General features: G+C 41.8%; 1 pseudogene; it reads right to left on the bottom strand.

The window, feature by feature from the left end:
• Positions 1-18,821, bottom strand: part of LOC142019768 (semaphorin-3D-like) — a 97,668-nt pseudogene extending 78,847 nt beyond the window's left edge.
• Positions 18,822-25,600: the final 6,779 nt, after the last annotated feature.

The raw sequence follows: 25,600 nt of genomic DNA, 5'->3' as shown, positions 1-25,600 counted from the left end.
TGCAAGGCAGGCAGGGGGCTAGCAGCAGCCTGGGAGCCCAGGCCAGGAACAGCAGCAGGGATCAGTCACCCAGGATGGTAAGCTGGCAGCTCATCGCTGGGGCTGCATGGGAAACTGTGACAGCTGGAAGCCATGGCCTCAGGAAGCTGTGGTTGGAGCCTAGTGGAAAACCATGGCTCCCGGAAGCCGGGGCTGGTGATGGGTGGCTCGGGCCAACAGCCAGCAGCTGGAGAGTCTGTCAGGGTTAGAAGGGGTTGGGAAACTGCAGGAGGAAGCCCAGGAGCAGGAGCTGAGGCCAGCAGGGGGGCAGAATTGACCACCCCGGTCCACAAAATCCCTGGCACAGGACCCCGAAGATGCCAGGCGAGGGAGGTTGAACCTATACTATAGATTTTGATCCTTTAATGCTGTTCATTATTTCTCTGTTTAAACAAGCCCTTACACTCACTAAAGTAGAAATAACTGATATATAGGGAGCTATATGGGTGTAAAATTGGAATGAGAAGGGAGTCAACATCCCTAAATTACCATGAAGTAGAGCATCTATTTTAACACAACATGCCAGAAACAGCAGTGAGTGATACATTGGACCTCATTCATGATTGTCCTGCACCTTCGATGGCCATTTATATGAGTTCAAACTGAGCTTTGGAATGGTTGTATTTTACATTTATTTTGTGTTTCAAGTACAAGACAGTTTACAGAAACCAGTTTGCTTGATATTCGTATTTCTTCAGCTTGTGGACAAGGGTCCAGTCAGGGACCAAGACACCATTGTTCTAACAGGTAAAGACAGTCCTTGCCTCAGAGAGCTTTCAGTGTGAACAGGCTAGAGTAGCTGACAATGATCATCTCTTCATGGAGGCCTAGTCAGTTTAAAAACCACAAACAAACAAACAACACTCTCCTGCTAAATATGTGTAGAAATAAACTGTGTATGTTTTCCTCAGTGAAATTTCACAGATTGTTTAAAATAAATGTTGAATACTTAGGTGGTCACATTAATTTTCTGTATCAACTCCCAAAAGTGCTGCTCCTGAGAATACTTCATAAACCTAAGGATGAATCTCTATTTTAAACATTTTTATTTTATTCCCAGAAATATATTTAGACACTTGCTTGAATAACTCTAAATCTATTTTAAATTACATTTGGAAATTCTTTATGGCTACTTTCTCATCTCAATTTAAATAAATAACTACCACTACATGAGGAAGTTTATTTTACCTATTTCCCCTCTGTCAACTGAAAGTCAATCCAGCAGTTCTTTGGAAGATGAGGTTTAGAAGGTACTAACATAATATCTGGCTTTCAGTTCAGATGGTTACACCAGTTCAGTTAAGAATATTAAAGATTTAATACAATGTCTGAATTAGAGCATTTTTTATGCTAACTTCGAAAGCATTTCTAGAACTGGTTAGCATTTTTCATATGAAAAGCGTAAAATGACCATTTAAAATAAAACCGTGAACAATTGTCAAACTGCCGAAGTATTTTTCATTAATAGCTTTTAATTTTAATAATGTTATCAGAATGCTGTCTGACGTAATTTGCTTAATGAAAAATGAATTTTCTTTATTGATAAACAGATAATTTCCATGGCTATTTGGGTAATTTTTCAGGAACATTTTGTGGAAAACAGAAAATAAAACATCAAACATATAGGAGGGAAGAATCAGCGTTTAAAAAAAATTAAGTCCTGGAATAAAAAACTGTCACTGAAGCCATTGGAAAGTGTATTCAATTACACTACAACTAAATTTTCCTCTTGAATAAAAGCAAAATATTCAATTTAATGATTTACTGAAATATATTTAATTATCGGGCCAATTTTCCCATGCTGGACCTGAAACAGTCTTTTATACTTATGCAAAGTGAGTGTAAAATGACAATAAGTTTGAATCATAGACCAGAGTGTCAACTTGTGAGAATTACAAGTCCATTGAAGTCAATAGAGCTGCATCAGCTAAGGTGCTGGCTCTATAAAATGTACAATTCCATGTCTTCACTCTCCACTGCATTGGCCCTTGTGTAATTGTTAACATTTTCCAATGTGGGCAGCAGGGCCAAAAGCCACTGTGGACCCTGGGGCAAGGTGTGCCTGGCTCCGGTGGAGGCAAGAACAGAAGGGGTAGAACTGCTTGTATTGAAACCCACACATGCAGAACACAAGGGATTAGCACTCCATCACCAAAACCTCTTGGTCATCTCATCAGCTAAAAGGCTGGCCTAACCTTGCCCAAGACTGTCCCCAGTGAAGAATGGTACTCCATAAGGGGGTGATGCAATTTCAAAGGTCCCACTGCAGTGCAAACAAGGAGAAATGAAGAAGAAGAAGAAGAATCATAGAATCACAGGGCTGGAACAGACCTCAAGAAGTTATTGAGTCTAGCTCCCTGCTTCAAACAGGATCAGCCCCAACTAAGACACCCCAGCAATGAATATGTCAAGCCAGGACTTTTAAAAACCTGTTGATATGGAGATTCCACCACCTGTCTAGGCGATGCATTCCAGTGCTTCACCACCCACCTGGTGAAGTAGTTTTTCCTAATATCCAACCTATTCCTCTCCTTTTGTAACTTCAGACCATTACTCCTTGTTCTGCTGTCTGTCACCACTGAGAACAGTTTCTCTCTATATCCTCTTTAGAGCACCTCTTCAGGAAGTTGAAGGCTGCTATTAAATCACCCCTCAGTCTGCTCTTCTGCAAACTAAACAAGTCCAGATCCCTCAGCCTCTCCTCACAGCTCATGCGCTCCAGCCCCTTAATCATTTTTGTTGCCCTCTGCTGAACCTGCTCAAGCACATCCACATATTTTCTATACTGGGGGAGCCCAAAACTGGACACACTCCAGATGTGCTCGAAATGCTCCTCTGAATGCAGTCTAATATGCCGCTGGCCTTCTTGGCTACGAGGGCACACTGTTTATTTATGTCCAGACTTTCGTCCACCATAATCCCTAGAGCCCTTGATTCTTCTGTCCCAAGTGTAGGACTCTGCACTTCTCCTTAAGGAGTGGGGATAGATAGCTCAGTGGTTTGGGTATCAGCCTATTAAACCCAGGGGTTGTAAGCTCAATCCTTGAGGGGGGGCCATGTAGTGATCTGGGGCTAAAAGATTGAACAAAGAAGGGATGGTGCTGTGTTCTGCCAAGAGGGCAGGGAGCTAAACTCAATGACCTTCTAGTTCTTTGAGATGAGTATCTCCACACTACACTCTTATTATTACACTGCATCAGATTTCTTTCAGCCCAATCCTCCAATTTATCCAGGTCACTCTGGATCCTATCTCTACCCTCCAACGTATTTAACTCTCCCCCTAGCTTGGTGTCATCTGTAAACTTACTAAGAGTGCAATCCAGTCCCTCATCTAGGTCATTAATAAAAATGTTGAACACCACCGGCCCCAGAACCTAACCTTGCGGCACGCCACTTGAAACTGACCACCATCCACATATTGACGCATTGACCACTACCCATTGGGCGCAAGTGCCAAGCCTGCTTTCTATCTATTTTATAGTCCATTAATCCAACCCATACTTCCTTAATTTATAGGCAAGAATGTTGTGGGAAACTGTATCAAAAGCATTGCTGAAGTCAAGGTATATCATACCCACTGACTTCCCCATGTCCACAGAGCCTGTTTCCTCATCACAGATGCTAATCAGATTGGTCAGGCATTACTTGCACTTGGTGAATCCATGTTGACTACTTTTGATCACTTTTCCCGCTTCCAGGTGCTCCAAAATATATTCCTTGGGGATCCCATCCTTTATTTTCCCAGATACTGAAGTAAGGCTGACCGGTCTATAGTTCCCCGGATTATCCTTCTTTCCTTTTTTAAAGATGGGTACTACATTTGCTTTTTTCCAATCATACAGAATCTCTCCTGATCTCCAAGAGTACCTTCTAAATCTCATCTTCCAAAAAACTGCTGGATTGATTTTCAGTTGACAGAAGGGAAATAGGTAAAATAAACTTCCTCATGTAGTGGTAGTTATTTATTTAAATTAAGATGACAAAGTAGCCACAAAGAATTTCCCAATGTAATTTAAAATGGATTTAAAATTATTCAAGCAGGGGTCTAAATATATTTCTGGTATTTCTGGTATTGGTTTTAAATGCAATTTCACAGATTCTTCCAATAATGGACTTTTAAAATGTGTATTTCCTCACAGGTACTTGACATAAGGATGCATGGGGCGGCACCTCCGACTTGAAGTGGTGTCCATTATGTACAGGGTTGACAGTTTGTTTTAGTGGCTCTCAGCAGTCCCGGTATAAAAATATTCCAAAATCCTAGAAACCTGCTGTTAAGATTCTGGTGGGGGATTTTAATAGTATCCGTGGATCAGTGATTTTTCCCATTGGTAGATAGTCAGACATTGGGGTTACCTATTTAATGTTTACGGAAAGGAAAAAAAATAAGTGATTGATTTCTCCAACAAAAGTAAGTAAATAAGATCTAGGTGGAGCACTTAGTGCCTTTTTAGTGGTTTGGGTAACTTTCATTTTACCAGGAAGGCAATAACATCTTTATGACTTAGCTGCTTATACAGATGAGAAATGAAATCCCAGAGTCACTGAGAAGAGTGAGAAAAAAAATTGCAAAAATGGAGTTCCCTTCAACTGATCATCTGCCACTGTATTTAGAAGTTATTAAATGCATCTGTGCACCTTATTGGTAAGTTAGCTGTTCCAATGTGCTGTTGTAATTTGTTTGGACAGAACATCCATTGCTCCCTTTAATATCAAAAGCTTTTTCAGAGCAGTATTTTAGGTGCTGAATTTGCAGATGTTTTAGTGTCATCTCAGAGTTACATTTGCAGAAATCAACTAGTAAAGGGAGACAGCTTTTCATCCAGCCACCATTTATCTTCCCATTGTCATCATGCCTGGGAGATCCATTCCTGATCTAAGGACCCTATTGCACTAAGTGCTGTACTCACAGAGAGAAAAAAAGTCAGTCCCTGACCTCAAAGAGCTTTCAATTGAAGTATCAGAGATGACAGAAGGATGCAGACAGACAGGAGAGATTTTGTTGTTTGAAAATACAGACTTAAAGCCAGGTGGGGGTTATCCCAGTTCATGGGGCATTCAGAAAATCACCTGCCCTGACACACAGGGTTAGACTATTATTGTGCATTATACGTTATCTTATAAGCCTTCCTCAGCCAGTTGGTGAAAGACAATAAAGCATGGCATTAAATGACTCACGCCTTCATATTCATCTTGTAACATTAAAAAAAAACTGATCGGCTGTATTGTTCCATTCAATACAAGAAAGATGTTTAGCTAGTTGAAGTTTTTACAACTTACATTTCTGTTTTCTTATCTATTCCATTTTTCTTCTGCTGGTCTGGCCTCCCTTCTAAATAGCAGACTGACTCACTCCTGCACTCATGTAGGATGACTAATATAGGACACAGGGCATCATGGGGGTATTATTTCTTAATCTAGTGAAAGCTTTTTGTCAGACATATTCTTTTACAGTTCAATTAGTGTTTTAAATGAAATGGAACATAAACGGAGAAGGCAGAAGTCAAAGAAATGATGGGCCATTTCCCCTCAGAAACCTTATATCTCAAAATTTGGCTCTAATTGCTGTTCACGAGTTGTATTTATCTATTACTGAAAAAAAAGAAACATTAGCAAACTCGAATTTACCTGCTTGCAAGAAGCTCTGTGGTCTACTTGCACCACACAATAATAATCAGAGACTAATAGAAACCACATGTAGAATGAAGGGTAATTTATAACCAAATGCTCAATAAAAACAAGTAGCTAGGAAAGATCAGTTTTCACGTTCTACCTCACTGATTAGGCAGGAGTCCCTAAGGCAGTTACACTCACTATCGTGTATCCAGAAAATACCTTTTTTATGAAAAAAGGTTTAGTCCTAAATTTGTGCTTCCCTGTCTACCCATGTATTATCAGGGAAAAATACACCACAGTCCAATGGCTTTAAGGTGCAGCAAGACCAATTCAGACTGAGATGAAGATGTAATTTTTTAACTGTGAGAGTAATGAGTCATTGGAACAATTTACCCAGATTCTTCATCACTGACAAATTTTAAACCAAGATGGAACACTGTTTCTAACACATTTGCTCACAGGATTATTTTGGGAAATTCTATAACCTGTATTATATAAGAGGCCACACTAAATGTTCACAATAGTTCTTTCTGACTTTAGAATTTATTGATCTGTTTTAGGCAAGAAAGGTCTTATGAAGTTGGTCTCAAAAGATCTGGCTTTGCCACAGACTTTCTTCACAACTTTGGTCAAGTCACTTCGGGGGAAGATTTTCAAAGACACAAATGAGAATTGGAAACCCATTGATAATTGATTTTCACTGTCCCAGGTGCCTATCTGCTCCCTGTACCTTTGAAATTTCTCTGTGTCTCAATTACCTACCTATTAAAATGAGGTCGGATATACCCTGAAGGTATATTGTGAGGATACATTTATGATTGTTTCTAAGGTTCTCATTTACTAAGATGATGGGGACCAGATAAGAACCTACATAAAGCTCAGAGACAACTATAAAAAGCATCAGACACTGTGGCATCAATATGTGGAATGAAATTAGTCCACAATTCATCATATCCAAACCACTGAACTAGATTGTGTTGTACCTTCCTCCTGTGCTTTCCTTGCAGTCTTTCCGAGGAGGCTGACAGGATTTCCAGGATCTCGGGCAACGTGAAGTGGCTTTTCACCTCTGGAAGGGGTGGGGCAGTGAGCAGAAGGCTCAGTGTCACCCAGACTGCGCCGCCCTTCCTTCCCCTACCTGTTGCTAGCCCTCTGATTTACCTACAGCATGTATTCTGAGGCTCTGCAGCACACTGCCCTGTTCTCCAATGGTAATTTAAAGGTCCCAGGATGACAGCCAAGAGTGCCAGTCACTTTAGAATCACCAGGCCCCAGGGCAATTGCCTTTGTTTACACCTGTTGGGGGGCAGGGTCCTTTCCCAGTCTACTGTGGGTGGTTCTACTTCCTTGCTTTTGTGGATGTAACAAAATCCTTTATGAGAAGCAATTTTTGCTGCCTGGGATACCTATGATGAATTATTCCAGTTTGTTCTTATCTATAAACTCAAGTGGCCCAACTGCCAGTGTATTGCTGCCAATCCTCATTTTCTGTGTTAAACTCCTCAGTTTTCCCCCAAATGACCATTTCTATACTTTCCTCCTTGCAAACTTTAAAAAGGGGCCACTCAGTGCACAAGAAACACACTCTGGAGAAATGAAAACCTTCCGTCCAAGTTGCCTGACTGCCACTGGGTATTAAACCAGACAGAGAAATAAATTTGCCTCTCTGAGCCAAAACTTGTAATAAAATCCAGCTTTCTTTCAAAGCAGCAGTGGAAGAAAAATCCACTCTGTTACACTAATATTCATTTAGTTCAGACCCTTTGTTAAATTCTGTTTCCATGTATTGTGTGAGCTGGGGAGGGGGCAAACCCTAGGTTCCTTGTCCTTTTGCAAAGCATAAAAGAAATAAAAAATTAAGATGTAAACAAGGTCAAAAGAAAGAGCCAGCAGACAACTCCAGCAAAGGTCTATGTAGGAACATTTCAAAGAGCTCTCACGGCCACCATGCAATGATCATCATTTAGTTCTCTCCCTGCTTTCCTCTTTCCATTTTACAGACGGAGATATTGAGGTACAAAGCTGTAACAGAGGTTTAGGAGAGCCCAGTAGGCGTAATTGATTTGAAACATTCATCATTTTCTCCCAGTCATGCAAATATACATATATTTAGAATTTCCACTAAAGTACAGCAAAATTGACTTACTGACTGGAATTAGAGCTTGAACTGGACTATTTTAAGTACAGAGATTTGGCATTTTTCAGGTTCATTTAGGAAGCTTCACCCAATGAGAGCACCATGGTCTGGGGAGACACGTAAGTCTCTAGGATTTAGAAATACGTGTGCTTCTAGTTAATGCCCCTTTTCCTAATCATTATTACATATTGCCTGACATTGATGTACATCTCTTGTGACAACCACATCAGCTAAAATCATTCTGCCACAAATGTACATTGCATACCACTGACTTTCAAAGTTTGTTTAGACTGTGTTTATAGCTATCAGTGTGAATGTATTGTCCAATTGTTTTGCTGATTATACAGATAAAATATTCTTCACAGTGTATGAACACCCTTCCTGCTTCACAGAGATCTTTCTTCCAACCTCTCACTCTGCATGACACTTTATTTAACTGTGATGTATTTGCCTGCAACATCCTATAGTAAAATAATAACTGAGCTCTATAGGCTAGAAATGTCTGGCTGTGCTTTCACTAAGAAGTTGCACTGGGAAAAAATAAATCTCAAGAAGTTCTGGAGAGGTATCCAAGCTCGCCAAACATCTTGAAATAAGAATGTACTTTTGAAATCTCCCATCTCTTAAATAAAACTACTCCTGAGCAGGAACATGCTTGTAGCTTGGAGGTAGGCAATAATTTTTGTGGGGGCAGAGGGGAGGGGACAACTCCAAGAGTTTTGGTAAGTATTCCCAGGCTGCAATTTTCTGTGCTATTAACACATGGGGTGTTGGATCTGGGATAGTACAGGAGGGAGCTCCAGGCAAGTCAGTGGTTGCAGGAGGGGATGAGGGGTCTGGAAGGCTGTATGGGTGCAGGAGGAGGTTCTAACCTTCAGCAGCAGTATAGGATGGGTGCAAGGTCTGGGAGGGAGTTTGGACCAAGAAGGGGATCTGACCTGTGGCAAGGGGTTGGGATGTGGAAGGGGATGAAAGGTGCAGACTCACCCTAGCCAAAAGACACTTACAATAGGAGGCTCTCAGTTGGAAGCACAGTGAGGCACTCAGGTGGCCCCACAATATTCAAAGCAGCTGCCCACTTCTGGCAAGCGTGTCTCTGTGAATCTCTTTGGGGAAGGATGTCAGTGGATATCTGCTTGCTGTCCACACACACAAGCAATGCCCCTAAAGCTCCCATTGACTGGTTTCCCACCTATGGGACCTGTGAAGATGTTGTGGTGGGGGAAGCTCATGGAGACCTGCAGTCACTCTCCTACCAAGAAGCACTCAGAGACATGCTTGCTAGCTGCATCCAGCTATTTATGGAACTCCTAGCAGCCCAAACAGCCATGGCAGCCCAGAGGCTGTTTGGCAGGCCCTTGGGCCATATTTTGCCCATGCCTGCTGTAGCTACTAGGAAGACATGGGCCATAGAAGTAATCAAATAGGTACAAAAAATGCCATGAAAATAGAGCTGGTCAGTAATTTTTTGGCAAAAATTCTTTTAATCAGAAAATGCTGATTTATTATATCAGATCCTTTCATGGAAATGTACCAGTTCAAATGGAACTTTTATTAAAATAGATTTCCCAGCAGCATGAAACTTCTGGTGACAATCAGAGTATGCACAAGCATCATAAAGGCCAGGTGATGTGGGTACTGGTATTTGGGAGACCTGAGTTCACATTCCTGCTCTGGCTGATTTGTGGGGGATCTGAAACTTGATCACCCACATTTCAGGTAAGTGCCCAAACCAGTGGACAAGGCATTGTACAGAGGTGCTCTCAACCTTTCCTGATGGAGTTGTTCCAGTTTTTACATGTAAACACTTACTGGACCACAGCAAGACTGATTGTATCAGCCTGATGGTTAGCACCTTCAGCTTTGATGTAAAAAAACAGATTCAAGTTCCTCCTCCACAGGAAGGATCTGAAGATAGTTCTCTATGTCCCTGGTGAGTGCCCTAGACTTCAGTCTGTTGGCTCTTCCAAAGACTATCAGATATATTTTTCCATGAAAATCTCTGAACAGTCCTACTTTCATCACAAGGTAGAACATGAGTTATTTTGAAATATCAGCTTTTCTGAGGACAGGAAAACTGTTCCCTGCCCACCTCTAGCTGCATGTGTTGTTATGTCCCATCTGCTTTTTTCCTACTAGAAACTTACTCATCCTCCTTTCTGTTCCCTTTTACACTGTTATCTCCCCAATAAAACTCAAGGGTGACTTAAATAAGTAACAGGATTATATTAAGAAAAAGAAAATGTAGGCAGAATGACAGGAATAATCTCCTGACAGTGCAGTGAGTTAATAGGGAAGTGGTGAAAATGCCACACTTTTAAAATAAGCATTAGAAAATATACTCCAGGGACCAATACTGGGAGATGGAGTACATAACTTCTTAGGGCCTTCCCTTCTCCAGTGTCTCAGACACTGTGATGGAAAACCAGACATTTTCCACTGAGAGTGGAGAATCTGGCTTGTTAAAGTTTATAAGGCAAGCTGAAACACTTATCTGCATGCCATGAGAGATGATGAAAATGAAATTCATAAAAACACTTCTAGGCACCAATGGAGTCATGGTTAGCATTTAAACATTGGAGGGAGACATGCAATATGAAGTTTTGTTCTTGTCACTGACCCATGTCTACCTGAGATGCTCACATACAGTTTGACCTGGGGGTTTCAGCTGCTGCATTCCATTCACTTTAGTGAGCACAAAAGGCCGTATGTCCTTACCATTCTATATATCATTATTTCTCCACGCTGCTTAGAAAGACAAACAGTTTTATACCAAGGATTTATGGCCAGCTCAGCAGGTAGCGTGAAACGTTTCTAAAAAGTAAGACTTTGTGAACGCAGGTCAGTGAAAGTTACTGAGGGTTTTAGAATGGTTATTCATAAACATATAAGCCCTCTTTCTCCATTCTGTGCAAGAACTTCTCAGAAAAATGGAGGTGACAGTTCAGTGCAACATGGCCCCTAGCAAAACCAAGACTGCACATTCACCCTACTTGCAACATTGGTCCAGGAAGCAACAGAGCCATCTTCACCAAATTTTTGCATAAGATTTTTTCTTTTCTATTTTCAGTTGTTTGAAGCTGCTTTGTAGCACTTAAAAAACTGATGGTTTTAGGACACTAGCCTAGGACTTGAGAGAACAGCCTTCAATCCCTTGATTTGTCACAGGCTTCCTGTGTGCCTTTAACTTCTCTGTCACTCTGTTCTGCATCTGTAAAATGGGGATAGTAGCATTTACCTCATACAGGTGTTGAGAGGAGAAATCATTAAATATTCCTTAGATACTATGGTAATGGGGTAATCCAAATATCTGAAACTGATTATACAGCAAAAAGTGGGATTGGCCAACCAAGACTCCAGACCATTGGGTCTAAACCTACATGCAAACTGTAGCCAATCCATTTAAGTTTATAGCGCAGAACATGGGTCACTTGGTCTATGTCTACATGGCAAAACTATTTTGGGATACCTCAGTATCCCAAAATAGCTACTCCATGTCTTTGATATGAGCCAGTTCTTTCAAAATATTTTTTCTGAAATAACAGGTGCACTATTTCAGCAACCCTGCACACCTTGTTGCAGGAGGAATAAGGGATGTCTTGAAACAGTGCTTTATTTTGGCATTTGGTACTGTTTAGGCAGCACCAAATGCTAAAATAGACTCTTTCAAACCACACTGAAAATAAGCTACACAATTTTCATAGCACAAATTGTGTAGCTTATTTCGAACCTAGGCTGTGGTGCGGACATAGCCCTGCAGATTTACACTGGAGGAAATGGCAGATTATCTGTAATATGAAGTCTTTAAATCATGATATAAGACCTTCAATAACTTGCCAGTGATTATGGATCTAGTTAAGAACCTGTGGGTGAAGTTCTGCAGTCTGCAGCATGCAGGTCAGACTAATAATCATAATAGCCCCTTCTGACCTGAAAGCCAATGTATCTAAATTGTGAGAGTTTCATTTTATTATAGTCATGTCATATACATGTGCTATAGCTTGATTTTAGTATGGCTATTGACACAGAGCATTTTCATTAGCAACCTAAGGAAATGTAATTATAGACTAAATTATTATAAACCGGGTGGGAAATTTGTTGAAAGACTGTAGGCTAAGAGTAGTTATCCATGCATCACTGTGAAATGGGGATAACATGTCTAGTGGGATTCCACAGGGTCAAGTCTTGGGTCTGGTACTATTAAATATTTTAATTATTTACTTGCATAATGGAGTGAAGAAAACACTAATAAAACTCGAATCTGACACTACGCTGGGAGGGATTGCAAGCACTTTGGAGGACAGGATTTAAAACAGTCATGCAAAATGCAGAATAGATGTGAATTCAGTAAGATGATATTCAGAAAAGACAAGTGCACAACTATAAATTGGGGAATAATTGGCTCAGTGACAGTACAGCTGAAAAAGATTTGGTGGAGAAGTATAGGGCATTACAATTTGAATATGAACCAACAATGTGATGTAGTCATAAAAAAGGCTAACATCATTTAGGTGTGTATTAACAGGACTACCTCAAAAATACGAGGTAATTGTCCCACACAGCTCAGCATTGGAAAAGTCACTGTTGGAGCACTGTGTCTAATTATGAGGGCCATGCTAGAAAAAAAGATGTGGACAAATTGGAGAGAGTCAAGAGAATAGAAACAAAAATGACAAAAACGGTTTAGAAAACCTGACCTACGGGGAAAGGTTAAAAATACTGGGAATGCTTATCTTCAGAAAAGAGGATAAAGATTCTCCAATAACAGTCTTCAAATACGTATCAGAGAGGTAGCCGAGTTAGTCTGTATCTCCAAAATAACAAGAGCCGTGTCTACACATGCACACTACTTCGAAGTAGCGGCACTAACTTTGAAATAGCGCCTGTCACGGCTACACGTGGTGGGCGCTATTTCGATGTTAACATCAACATTAGGCGGCGAGACGTCGAAGCCGCTAACCCCATGAGGGGGTGGGAATAGCACCCTACTTCGACGTTCAACATCAAAGTAGGGACTGTGTAGACGATCTGCGTCCTGCAACATCGAAATAGCAGGGTCCGCCATGGTGGCCATCAGCTGAGGGGTTGAGAGACGTGCTCTCTCCAGCCCCTGCGGGGCTCTATGGTCACCGTGTGCAGCAGCCCTTAGCCCAGGGCTTCTGGCTTCTGCTGCAGCAGCTGGGGATCCATGCTGCATGCACAGGGTCTGCAACCAGTTGTCAGCTCTGTGGATCTTGTGTTGTTTAGTGCAACTGTGTCTGGGAGGGGCCCTTTAAGGGAGCGGCTTGCTGTTGAGTCCGCCCTGTGACCCTGTCTGCAACTGTGCCTGGAACCCTTATTTCAATGTGTGCTACTTTGGTGTGTAGACGTTCCCTCTCAGCTCCTATTTCGATGTGGTGCTGCGCAACGTCGATGTTGAACGTTGACGTTGCCAGCCCTGGAGGACGTGTAGACGTTATTCATCGAAATAGCCTATTTCGATGTCGCTACATCGAAATAAGCTATTTCGATGTAGGCTTCACGTGTAGACGTAGCTAAGAAGTCCTGTGGCACCTTACAGACTGACAGAAATTTTGGAGAATAAGTTTAAGTGGGCAAAGACCTGCTTCATCAGATGTATGTGTGTGGGTGTTTCAGAGCAGGATTTAAAGAGGGAGTCTCAGTCAAGGGGAGTGCCAGGGTTGACAAGGTCTATTCAGTCAGGGTGGATGTGGCCCATTATCAGCAGTTAATGTTGAGTTGTGATTCTCTCCTCTCTCCCCTTGACTGACACTCCCTCTTTAAATCCTTCTCAGAACGCCCACCCCCCACCACCATTCATGCATCTGACAAAGCAGGTCTTTGCCCATGAAAGCTTGTACTCCAAAATATCTGTTCGTATACAAGGTGCCACAGGATTTGTAATCTTCAGATATGTTAATGGCTGTTATAACAAGTATAATAGTAATTTATTCTCCATGTATGCAATGAGTTTTAGCCACATTGGTACCAGAACTTTGGTCCCTCCTCAATTTCAACAACAAAAGTGGGTCCTATGAAAGCTATTATTTTAGTCATCTTGTCACTCTAATTGATGTCCATGGCCACTGAAGCTCAGGCAAGAAATAATTGGTTTAATCTGAAACAAAGGAGCTGCAGGTTAGAATTAGAAAAACAAACAAACAAACCAACAAACAAACAAAAAAACTTTCTAACTGTACTGGTGGTTAAGCACTTCAAAGAATTCCAAAGCAGCTTGCAGAATTGGCATTTCTGAGAATAGGTTAGAGAAACGCCTGCTGGGGATTTTCTCTGCATACTTGGTCTTCCATTTTTGACCTCTCAAGGTGCATTTGAGGCCTACATTTCTATGATTCTATGTATTCAACATGTTGTATATTAAATCATTGACCAAGATTTTCAAAAGATTTAAGAGCTAAAAACACTTAATTTTGCATGAATAATTTAAACTGAAAATGATTAGCATCACTGTAACTAATGAGTTAGTCATCTCCAAAGTCAACTCTAAGCTCTAATTATAACTCCCTGTCAGTGCTTGTTCTTCAGAGGTCAGGTTAGTGTTTATAAAGTGCATAAAATCTACTTCTGTGTTGATTAAAAATTCATCTTCTAACTTAATTATATCAGGCAGGGTTAATGTGAAAGCTAGAAACCACTCTATATAATAATTTGATGTAGGAGAGTTAATTAAAGCTATGCGATGGTGTTTTAATAGTTTAAATGAGTTCCTACGTGAGATGGAAATGCCCTGGTTGACTAACTCTTGCAGGAGGACACACACAGAGAGACAGATCCTCAGGTCGAATGGGATGCATCCCAGGGCAGACCAGGGATGCAGATGAAAAGGTGGCTAAGACCTTTGTGGTCAGATGCCCTGCCCATGCCCCATTGCAAATTAGAGTAAACTGAAGGCTCCTCTAGTTTATGTTAGTTATACACATTCTAAAAGGGGCCATTCTGAGACCCAGGGATTGTCTGGGCACATGAACAATTCTGCTATCTCACTTTTCCCCAGGCACATCCCCTAAACCAGTGGTTAGGCAGTGAAGTGGTATTGAAACTACTGTGCCTCTGGAACAGCCTACAACAGACTGAAAATGCACCGAGATGCATTTTGATCTGTGATGTACAGGCAAGCTTTGCAGCCATGTTGTTATTTTGGAAGACCCATTAATACAAACACAGGCTGTGGCCTGGCTGAAGTTTTGAAAAGAGACCTCTATGCAAAACCCAGTTAAGGTAAGTAGCTCTTTTCCCTTTAAGTCAGCACTGAGCCAATGCCACAATATAATGGAAGGAGACACTGCTTCTGAGCAGTCAGCTCTCAGATTTCATGTGAATCAAAGCCCTGATGACATACAATCATAGAAGATACTATGTCCATTTTTACATTCTGCCAACAAAAATAACTTCCATGCTGCTTACTCTGCTTAAACTATGTTTAAGTTTTATTCCAAAATAGCTATTTCAGAATAAAACTGCTGTATAGACATAACCTAATACCTTAACAAACTAAGTGAATTCAATGCAAAAAAGTCTCTTTCACCACAAGCTCTAACAATAATAGTGGCTGAAACTCATTCTGTCTGGATCCCTTCCTGCCTCTAATGATACTTGCTTTGCTCTTCAAGTGTTGTCAATGCCTTGGGTGGAGACAAAGGGACAGATGGCCAGACTTGTTTGACCTCCATTCTTATATGGTTTTCCTCTTCTTTGAGGACCACATTCAGCTGAGTTTCAGTAGACAAAAAATCAGTGTAGGAGGAAACCCCTGGCTTTTTTTTCATCAAAATATAAATCTTCACCCATAGGAATAACAGTTCCTTCGAAAACAGGGTTTAGTACCAAAAACGCCACATCTACACTGCTTTTCTTCTTTCAAAAGAAGAATATGCAAATGAGGCACTAGACATGTAAATCTGCATCTCATTTGCATTTTCAATTTCCCTCTTTTGCATGACTCTTTTGAAAGAGGGATGCTAGTGTAGACATAGCTGTAATGTGAGATCTGAATTAGGTTTTCTGGTTCATGAGTAAGGAGCATAGACATTTCCATATTAGCTGATGTAATCACTCTGGGTTTTTGTTTGTATTTAGTGGAGTCATGGTCCATAACTAGGGTTCCCAGGGCCAACAACAGTATAACAAATAAACAATAATAATTATAATGCTGGATTAGACCAGTGGTTCACATGGTTCACTCTCTTGTCTCTGAAGGTAACCATAGCTATTTACTTCAGATGAAGGTGCATGTTTCCTTCTAATTCCTATCAGTTACAGATTAGTTTATCCTCAAATAGGAAGGAAGGTTATTAGCTTATTAATGGAGCTTTGAACCAGGAGACCCAATGAAGTACCCAGTTCTTTCCTTCACCTGACTTCCAAATTCTCTCTGCTAACCAAATGAAGTTACTTGTGTGGTATGGTTTCACTTTGGCTACGTCTACACGTGAAGCCAACATCGAAATAGCTTATTTCGATGTAGCAACATCGAAATAGGCTATTTCGATGAATAACGTCTACACGTCCTCCAGGGCTGGCAACGTCGATGTTCAACTTCGACATTGCGCGGCACCACATTGAAATAGGCGCTGCGAGGGTACGTCTACACGCCAAAGTAGCACACATCGAAATAAGGGTGCCAGGCACAGCTGCAGACAGGGTCACAGGGCGGACTCAACAGCAAGCCGCACCTTTAAAGGGCCCCTCCCAGACACAGTTGCACTAAACAACACAAGATACACAGAGCTGACAACTGGTTGCAGACCCTGTGCCTGCAGCATAGATCCCCAGCTGCCGCAGAAGCAGCCAGAAGCCCTGGGCTAAGGGCTGCTGCCCACGGTGACCATAGAGCCCCGCAGGGGCTGGAGAGAGAGCATCTCTCAACCCCCCAGCTGACGGCCGCCATGGAGGACCCAGCAATTTCGACGTTGCGGGACGCGGATCGTCTACACGGTCCCTACTTCGACGTTGAACGTCGAAGTAGGGCGCTATTCCAATCCCCTCATGAGGTTAGCGACTTCGACGTCTCGCCGCCTAACGTCGAAGTTAACTTCGAAATAGCGCCCGACGCGTGTAGCTGCGACGGGCGCTATTTCGAAGTTGGTGCCACTACTTCGAAGTAGCGTGCACGTGTAGACACAGCTTTTATGAGCTGGATTTTCAGTCATAACATGGGTGAAATAATCCAAATGCTCAGATTTCTAGAGTGGTATCTGAAAAGCACTTTTCTCTAGCTGGAGGCCTTATTTTTATTAGAAGACGTTTTTTCATTGATATTTGAAAAGTTTTTTTTTTTCTATTTGCTTGGGAAGATTCCTATTGCTCTGCTATTCCTATTGCTCTGCTATATTAAAAAGGATAAGATGGTTGTATTATTATTACGGATCACTTTATGAGAAATTCGCAGCATGAGGTTGGGCTCACATACACCACAATATGATGGATACTGCTTTAGAATCTTTAGCTTCTGGTGTGTTATTAACTCATTCCTTCTTCCAGTAGAAACCTTCCATATGTGAAGTCACATTGTGACCCTTCCTGTGCATCCAAGCAGGACAATGGGCTCCTGAGATTCTGACCCACTACCCCCTTAATTGCTTGTGCTCAGTATAGTCCAGCAGCCATATTGGTTTAAAGTCTGTCACACTAAGCGCTTCTCAATGCCAACTGACAGATTGTGTACTGTTCTGTCACAGCAACACCTGACACAATTAGTACACCTACTATGCTGTTTGCATAGTTTTTGTCCATAACAAACATTATACAAGGTCTAAAATAAACACAAGGGTACACTGCCCATAAGTATTGAAGTGTATTGAATAAACATAGTGTAGGAAGTTATAATAGAAATATGTTCCTTAAAACATCTGAATCAAGCCCCAGTTGACATTCAGAGATGACTGCTTCAGTTCACCTGTAATTTAAGCATTGTAAGCCAACACAATTGAAGCCTTGTTTGCAAATTAAGTCAATATAAGGGTGTGAAAACAACAGGAAGTGACCACACCAGGAAGAAATGTCGGGGGTCATGTTAACTCCAGCAACCAACAGTGAATACTGGGTGATCAAAGGAGAAAGCAAAATAATATTTCTTTTTTTCCTCTCTTCAAGAAGTAATCAGGAAGTACAATTACATTCATGACAACTGGATCCCAACCTCCCCTTGCTGGAATTGCTAAGAATGATGTTTCAGTGAGATAGCACTGCTTTTAGGTATGTGATTAGCTCATTAAGTTTAGTCTGTAGAAGGCAGATATTTCATCTATAACCTTTCTGTTTTTATAATAGTCCCTGCACAGTATCTCTTAAATCTTAGTCTTTGATAACAAACATATTATTGCTTTCACTAAAATATATTTTCAGTGCTGCAATGTTATCAAGAAGCTGATCTCCTTTTCTTCAGTCAAGCGACTGACCTGTTTCCAGATCACAAACCTGGTATTTCCATGATAAGCCAGGAGATTTAACCACATGGTGCATTTAGATTCCGTTCAGAGCAATTTCCTGTACACAGGCTGGAAGAGGTGACCATTTTATCTTTTTCTAAAGATACTTTAGTTTTTGATGGTAAAGAGGGGAGTTTTGGTTTTGGCATGATACATTTGCCAATGTTTGCTGCCATGATTTCCGCTGTGCTTCCAACCTGCTGGCATAGTTTGATTGTCCATAGAAAGCATAGGCTGCGTTCAAGGTAATTGGGCAACAGTAGAATTGCAGCCATGAATTTGGTTGCCTGGTCCCTGGCATCAAGCATTGCTGCACTGTCACCCAGCAGAGAAAGGGAGAATCCCCCTCACAGAATCTTTGTCAAGGCAAAAATAGGAAGCTACTATAACTCAACCTCAGAATGCATAGCATTTCATAATCATTGCAGATATTAGGCCCTGTCAAAGGTTATGGTGCAAGAGTAACACAAATACATACCTGTGTGATCTGGTTGTGCTGATTTTTTGACCACTGTCTCTTGTGCAAACATATCCATTTGTTGTGCAAGGATGTTGTCAGCTTCCTCATGTGAGGTGGACATGTCTTCTCTTGCTCACCACACCACCCTGGTTTATTTCTGTTGGGATATTTCCATGCCAGTGAGGACTAGTTTTCACTTGAGCATGTGTCATTAAGGAAGCTTCTTGCCTTGAATCGGTTCTGTACAAATGTCAGACAACTGTGTCTTATTTTGAGTAAACATCAAGAAGCTTTTCCATGGAGATGGCTGTGTATTTGTACATGACTAATGTACTCTGCCACTGGAGCTGTTACATCTCACAATGTTCCAGCATTGCCTACTGAAGGCTCTCATTCAGTGTAGATTCTGAAATTGGTCACATATTCCTTGATGTGATCACTTCCTGGTCAGTGTACCACCCAAAAACCCATGGAACCATTACAGATTGCACAGAAGACTTCTTAGGATGCAGGTCTATTTGACACCTCTATTTGCAGCCTGATTCTTTAAGTTAAACATAGCCTTGGCAATTTGCATGCCACCAGAGTCAGTGAACATTGATATTGATACAGTGGCCAACTGATGGGAAAAAATATTTTCACAGTGTCAACTATTTGAGAATATGCTTGTTCATATTTCAGAATGCTCAGAAATGACAAGGGATCATCCAACAATTTCTTTGAACTTGATATTCTGAATTCACACATAAACACACGTTGTATGGACTCTTAAACAAGCTTCTATCAGATTATGTCATATTTCAGGCAATTGTGCTGAGGCAAAGCAGCACTCATGGGCCTCCTTCTTTTGCAGGTGGAAAACAAATGGACCACCAGAGCATGGACAGGCAGAGCATACAATCTGTGTGCCTCCAACAGAACGCAAATCAAGATACTTGTGTGTGACAGCAAGGAAAGGGTTAAGGGCTACCTACCTATCACATGAGTCAGCAAGGAGTTTAAAGGGAAAGGGGTGTAATGTTTTCTGGAGGCTGAGAGGGGAAAGACAAAAGTCTCTGGAGGCTGTAATCAAGGTATTGACTTATTTTGAGTCTGAACAGTAAACTAGGCTCTGAGACAAGGTTTGGAAACAGATTTGCATGTGATACTGATTGTGGAGAATTTGTACTGATCAACTACATGAATTTACTATACTAATAGCACAAGATTGTTGCCAAGCAGCACACCAAAAGTGGGTTTTAAAGAGGGACACGAACATGGACTTGACTTGGGCCTTGCAGAAGTTTAGAAACCTGTGAAAAGTAGCAACACAATGGATTTACAAACAAACGGCCAGCCAAAGGGGAGGCATTCAGAGCTGACAATCTGGGTGCCAATGTTTTTGAGGGGAAGGGGTACCAAATCTTTCTACTTCACAATGCCAGATGTCTGAGGGAGGGTTATTTTCATGGGGAGGGGGTTGCACAACCGTTTGGCCTGATGGGTCGGGGAAGGGCACCGAACACTTTTTCTGCCTTGGATGGAAACACTCCTGAGTCTGGCTTGCCCACAATAGCAATAAAAAAACATACATTGAACATTTTCTTTCTGGAAAACTGAAGTCCTGAACTCCAGCTATAAACCTGTTGAAAGCAGTCCAGTCACATTCTTATTCATTCATACCTTTAATAATGCTACCATGACTCTGGTGAATACTTTGTAAACAGTGAGATCCTGATATCTTTGAAGATCTCAGCCTGAGATCCCTAAACACATTCAAGGGTTTCAAGTAAGTGTGAAAACCAAAATCCTGCAGGAAGAAATCACCTTTCTTGGACCTTGCCTTCCTGGCTCATTTCTGCAACAGAGATTTGGCTTCTATTGCTCTTGTGATTGGGCCTACATTTCTCAGAATTATGAAAGTTTTTATTGCCTTCTTTTTTTTAGGGCATTTGAGTTGAGATTCCTTCAGTGGGCTAGCTTTTCAGAAAGCAATGATCTGCCCTCTCAAACTCAGATCCCTGCTAATGTATCTCAAATTGGGCAGCTAAATATTGGAAACCAAAGTGGCTAGTCGTTTTTGAAATTATAAAGCCTTTTTTTTAAATAAAAGCAGAAATAAAACTACAAGGGGAACTGCATGTCAGGCCAGAATAACACAGAAGCCAAAAATGAGACAATATTCATCATTAGCTTTTCCAGAAGTAAGGCAGAGAGTAGTTTTTGGTAAATCTCCCAAGAGAGCAGTTACCTTTTAGCAGTGGCAGCCCCTTCTGAATGGGTATAATTAGCTTAAATGCAGCCCAAAGCCTTTTCATTGGTATGGAGCAATTTAAGCATCTCTCTGTGTTGCTTGTGTAGCAGCAAAATAACTACATATGGCTTTAATCTCATCGTAAAATGTAATTTGTTTGCATATCAGATATTGTATAACATATCATAATCAATGTGAAGTTTGACAGAACAAATTCTCCATGATCTGTGATAGCCCTGATGTCTATCCCATTTGTTCCTTTTTTGATTTTATCTGCCTTAGATTTCAGCACCTCTGTCATCATGCAGGTCTAATACAATGTTACACTCACAATAAAGCTGCTAGTAGTGATGGGATCAGGATGAGCTCACAAGCCCTACCTGATTTCGGGGATGATGGTTGACTTGCAAATAACCAATTAACCAAAAGCTATGATGAACACAGAGGGATGTACTGAGTTTTTTTCTGTTGGTCCCAGAGTTACTGACTTTATATAGACATTCAGAGCCTTGCCTTGAAAATCTATTCCAAAGTAATATTTTTCTCACATCCTACAAAATTTAAAAAGCTCAGTAAAAAAGACACCAGTCAGGGAGCTAGGACATCTTGATAGTCTATTTCTGTCTCCGTTGCTGACTTTCTACATGATATTAGGCAAGTCATTTGATTCCTTTTGTGTTCTCACTAGCTGTAAGTCTTGTCTATTTTGATTTTAAACTTACCAGGGCAGACACTCTTCCTTATATGTGCTTGTACTGTGCCTAGCATAAAGGAACACTGACCTTAGTTGGGAACTTTAGGCACCATTGTAATAAAACAAAATAGTTCTGATGAATCTGTATCACTAGTATCAACAACTTTCATTTAAGTGGGGCAGGAGGGCTGGAGAATAGTTTGGATAAAGCGAGAAATATGACTTGAACATTTCCTTTAGGCTAGAACCAAATCTAACCCTTTTTATTCTCAAGGAACTTCAATTTACTATAACTGATTGAGTTGTAGTTCTATTATTTTATGTGCAGGAACACATCAATTAGACTGCCAAGACCACAGGATGGGAACATGTAGTTGTTGGCTGGCCCACACTGTAGTTCAATAGAGTAGTCATTGAACCTTTCTCTTCTTGAAATATTCCTGTTCTATCCACATTAACCAATGTTAGTTAACACAAATTCGCACACATGATCATTCCAGGCACCATGCTCCCCTTTCTGTGTTGAACTTATGTTTTTGAGGAGGAGAGGCCAATGAAGAGGATATGGTCCTGTCACTCCCAAGAGCCAGTGCCCTGTGGTAGAGCCCATCTGGAGGAAGGTCTGGTCATGGCACAAACACACTGCCAGGAGGAGCTGCCAGCATAGGGAGCTGGCTCCCAGGAGTGACAGGACCACATTCCTCTCTGTTTGCTGCAGTGTCTCTTGGGTGTAGAACCCTGTGGGTCAGTGGATATCGACGTCTATTTGTCAGCTGCCAGGATGTCCCACAGCTCCTTCTAGAAGGAGCAGCTGGCTGGGGCACATCTGGATCTGCAAGCACTGTCCTGGGCCTGCATGTACCCCTGCCGCTGCTCCTTCACCTTGCACCTCATTTGCTGAGGTGTCCAGGAGGGGTGGCCATGGGCAGCCAGGCCCTGTGCAAGGTGGGTGAAGGCTGGGGCATTCCTCCAGTGCCCACTGGTGTCACAGAGGATTTCCTCATCCCAACAGAGCCCCAGGAGGTCCTGGAGCTCTGGCACGGTACATGAGGGGGCCCTCCATTTGGGAGCCCAGTTGGGGGCCTGGCTGCCCTTGTCCAGGTTTCTGGGACTCCCCTGGTTGGTGCGGGGTGCTGACCTGCTGGTCATCTCTCCGGGTCCGGGCTCTGTGGATGACGTAGGGCCTTGGGTGACTGTGTCTGGCAGCCCTGCACATTCTGCCTTGCTCCCACTCTCACCTTCCTGCCATGGGGTCTCTGGATCCTTGCAGCTTTAAAAGCCGCAGGACCAAGAGACCACAGAGGCCCACTGAGGTCGCCTACAGAGTCTTCGCTCTCCAGCAGGGCACCACCATGGCGGATTGCTTCTTCCAGAAGAAAAGGGCCACGAGCGTCTACGCATACTTTCTTCTGGGAGACTATTGTGGAAGAAGGCCCTCTTCCTGGTTCTTCAGCAGAGGACAGAATCCGGAGGATGGAGCACCTTCTTCCAGATTCCTTTCGGAAGAGTGCCTTATGTGTGTAGACACACCATGGATCTTCCGGAAGAAGGCGCTGATCTTCTGGAAGATCTTTCATGTGTAGAAGTGGCAAATGTGGCTAAATCTTGTGAAGCAGCCAGGCAGTGTTCTGACTGCCACTCACAGTCCTGACTCATTTAATTGTGGTTGAAAATGTAGGTCACATTTCAGTTGCAGGCATTTTTCCTCTTCCCATGGGAACTGTAGAAACATTTGGTTGCCCACAATGAGGCCTTTCATTGGGCTGAAAGTTAATGCTGTTCCTATGGTGTTATAATGGCTCGGAGTCTATGGGGTCCCTCGGAGTGAGCAAAAGGCACACTCAGTTAACATTTTATTTAGAAAACTAGTCTCCGCGTCTCACTGAAAATGCTGCACATTTTGTGGGGGAAGTCTTGTAGATTGTGGAAGCTAAGTTATTTTTAACTATTTCCAGCAACGTCCATCTCAAAAGACACTTTAGCTAACATAATAAAACAAAGGTGTATCTGCTGCAGTTCTGTAAATTCTCAGGGAATTCTTTCAATCCCTTCTGCCAGAATTTCCATCTACAGCATGCCCCCTGAAAACTTTTTTCTCTGTTCTCCTAATTCAGAGCAAAGTTCTCTCTGTCAATGTACCAGACTGTACAGCAGTTATGTTTCATAGGCAGCAGACACTGGTTTCTATCCCACTTGATGCACATTTCTGTTTTCCGGTATTAACTGCCTCCTATAATTACTCACACTGAGCTTAAGTGGGCCCTGCTGAGCACTATGCTACCTAGTGGCTCTGATTCTCCTGTTACTTTATACAGCAGTTGCCAAGATTTTACATTGGAATGTCTATTATTTATGCTCTAGTGAAAATCTTGAGATAAAACTCCTGACACAAAAAAAGTGCCAAGTTTACTCTGATTACAATACATTATTTGTACTGAAAACTTTTGGTTACTGTGCTAATGGTTGCAGTAATTTTTAGCAGTAATTGTGTGTTATCCCAAGCATCAGTTAAGCCTCAATTTTGTACAGGTTGAACCTCACTGGTCTGGGACCTTCGAGACCTGAGTAGTGCCAGATGAGAGAATATGCTGGTCCATTGGAGGTCAGTCTTGTCAAACAGAATTACAAACTCTTCCATTGCTTACTGGGCTCTTAGAAGACATTTAGGGGTAAATTACAGCTAAATAATAACACAGAACAGTGAGAACCAGGACTGGTGGCTATAAACAAACTTTATGGAGCTATGGGAAACTTGGCCACACCCATGATAAGTGGTCATCTGTATAACTAAAATCATTATGGATTACGGATGTTACCAAATGAAAGCCTTCCAGACTAGAGAGGTTCAGCCTGTATTACACTATGAACAGTGGTGCATATGAGGTGCCACCTTTAATCAGACATACGGAAAATGGGATCATTCCAAATGTCTGTTTCAAAGCTCTGTAAAGAAAATGAGCCCATTGAGATGTATTCATTGTTAGGAAGATAGAAAGTATGAAGTACCAGAGAGGTACCCATGTTGGTCTGTATCTTTGAGAGCAACAAGAAGTCCTGTGGCACCTTATAGACTAACAGATATTTTGGAGCATAAGCTTTCATGGGCAAAGACCCGCTTCATCAGACGCACAAGTGGGGGGAGGGTCAGAACCCACTTTTTAAATACCCCTCTGAACTCCGCCCCCTGACTCCTGCATCTGATGAAGCAGGTCTTTGTCCATGAAAGCTTATGCTCCAAAATATCCAAAATAACCAAATAGGAATAAGGGGATTTTGAAGTGTGCAGAGGCCTTTCGAAAAGGAGCCCATGTAAATGAGCCACGCGCAATCAAAAGCGGCGCTTTCGAACTGCCACGGCCGCCATTATGCGATGAGGTGTGGTATGTTCATGGTAGCACCTCATTAGCATCTTTTGATTAGGTTCATTATCATGCCTCTTTCGAAGTCCTGGGGCTAGCTTTGACATAGTCTGTGTCTAATGAAAGATGAAGTGGAAAAGTAGACAGGAAAAATAAATGTAACAACTGCTGTGCTGAAAACTTCTCATTAGACATTATAAGACTTAGCAATTGAGTTTTTCACAAGCTACCTGTAAATTGCTTTTGAGATGGACTGAGAGGTTCTAAAGTGCAGTTTGCCCTGTCACCACAGGAAGCATCAATCAATTTTGTTGAGCTGACACAATTTAAGTGTATATCTACTGAGATAGAGAAGAAAACAAAAATCTCTGGAGTGACAAATCTTAACTTTAATGGCTTCTGATAAGTTAGGAAAAGGAACAAACAAATATACTCAGATCAACAATGCTCACGAAGGGCCTAATCTTGAGAGAGGCAGAGTACTCATTGTCTGACCAAAGGGCTTTTGTCACCTAACTTAACCACTCTCATTTGATGGGTTCTGTAAAAACCTTTTCTCCAAACTGCAAGACTAGTCACTTTCTCTCCCTGGAGTTTAATTGCTTTTAGGCTAC

Source organism: Carettochelys insculpta, chromosome 1 (assembly GCF_033958435.1).
Source record: "Carettochelys insculpta isolate YL-2023 chromosome 1, ASM3395843v1, whole genome shotgun sequence".
NCBI lineage: Eukaryota > Metazoa > Chordata > Testudines > Carettochelyidae > Carettochelys > Carettochelys insculpta.
Note: the sequence above shows the minus strand (reverse complement) of the source record. Positions and strands in the feature narration are given on the sequence as shown.